This window comes from Arachis hypogaea, chromosome 11 (genome assembly GCF_003086295.3).
Source record: "Arachis hypogaea cultivar Tifrunner chromosome 11, arahy.Tifrunner.gnm2.J5K5, whole genome shotgun sequence".
NCBI classification, from domain to species: domain Eukaryota; kingdom Viridiplantae; phylum Streptophyta; class Magnoliopsida; order Fabales; family Fabaceae; genus Arachis; species Arachis hypogaea.
The window spans coordinates 149081552-149082952 of NC_092046.1; positions in this window are offsets into that span (position 1 = coordinate 149081552).

Below are 1401 nucleotides of genomic sequence, written 5' to 3' on the forward strand. Positions count from 1 at the left end.
ATGTTTGATAGAGGAGATATGGATAGAAACAGTGTGTTTAAAAACATTGAATTAGTGTATTTTATGTCCATCCTAACAGAAATGACACAAAAACACTAACAAGGGATATAACTTATTTTTTATTTTTTTATTATTTTTGTTAATTTTTTATAATTATATTTTTTTATTATTATATTTTTCATCTCAAATTTTTTAAATAAAAAAATAAGAATAAATTAGATTTTCATAATTTGTTTTATTTTATTATCCAACAAAATAGAAAAACACAAAATTTTGTGTCTCTGTCTATCAATGTCTTGTCCTATCCTATTCTCAATGTCTTGTCATGTCCTGTTCTCAAAAACAAATGCAACCTTAAATATTTGATAATCCACAGCCGTTACATGATAATTTATTTAAATATATTAATTTATTTAATAATTTTTTTTTATCAACTTCATATAAAATATTCTCTACCTAAATATAATTAGGGTTTTATAATGAACAGAAAATAAAAATATTTAATATTAAAAAATAATTTAGTTTTAATACATTTTTAGTATAAAATCATTTTATACATATATCAAATCACATAAGTTTTGCTAACAAAAATAACTACTTTTTTATATTGACTGTGTAATCTATGTAAAACATTTTACATCAGTGCATTAAAATTAAACTCTTAAAAAATAATATCTTAAATTCTCAACTGTAATTTATTGACATTAGATTATCTAAAGAATTTAATTATTATTTAATACTCTATTATGTTTTTGTATCTTTAAACCTATTCGAAATACATCTTGTTCAAAGTTGTTACTACCAAATAATTTTTCAGTTTTAATTCTAAAACATATATGTATAGAAAATATTTTGAGATCAAATCAATATATGTCTGTGATATAATCCAAAATAAATTGTTTTTCATTCATGTATTTTATAGAATTATTGTTTATAGTTATTTATTTTTTGTTATTGAGATATAAATATGTTTAATTATAATTAATATTCGTTTTATAACCGATTTTGTCATACGTATTCATTATAAATTTTGGATAATCTTTTGAATGTTAGTTCAAGTTATTACATATAAATTATATTTTAAAAGGTACAATTAAATAAATAAATGAGTAATGTTACATGTACACTAAAATCAGTCACCAAAATCAGTCATTAGTATAAAATACACATTGAAAATGAATTAAGCTATATTTATATTTATACACAAATACATTAGTAGCTAATTTTAATGTACAAATAGTATTTTTGTAAATAAATTACTTACAAAATTCTAATCATTAAACTTTGCTAAACACATTCTAAATGTCCAATTTGCCCCTTGTATTTCTTAACTACTTGTTTTATAAAATAGGTCCTTTCAATTTCTTTGGGGCCACTAATCACTGTGAATGCCACAAGGCA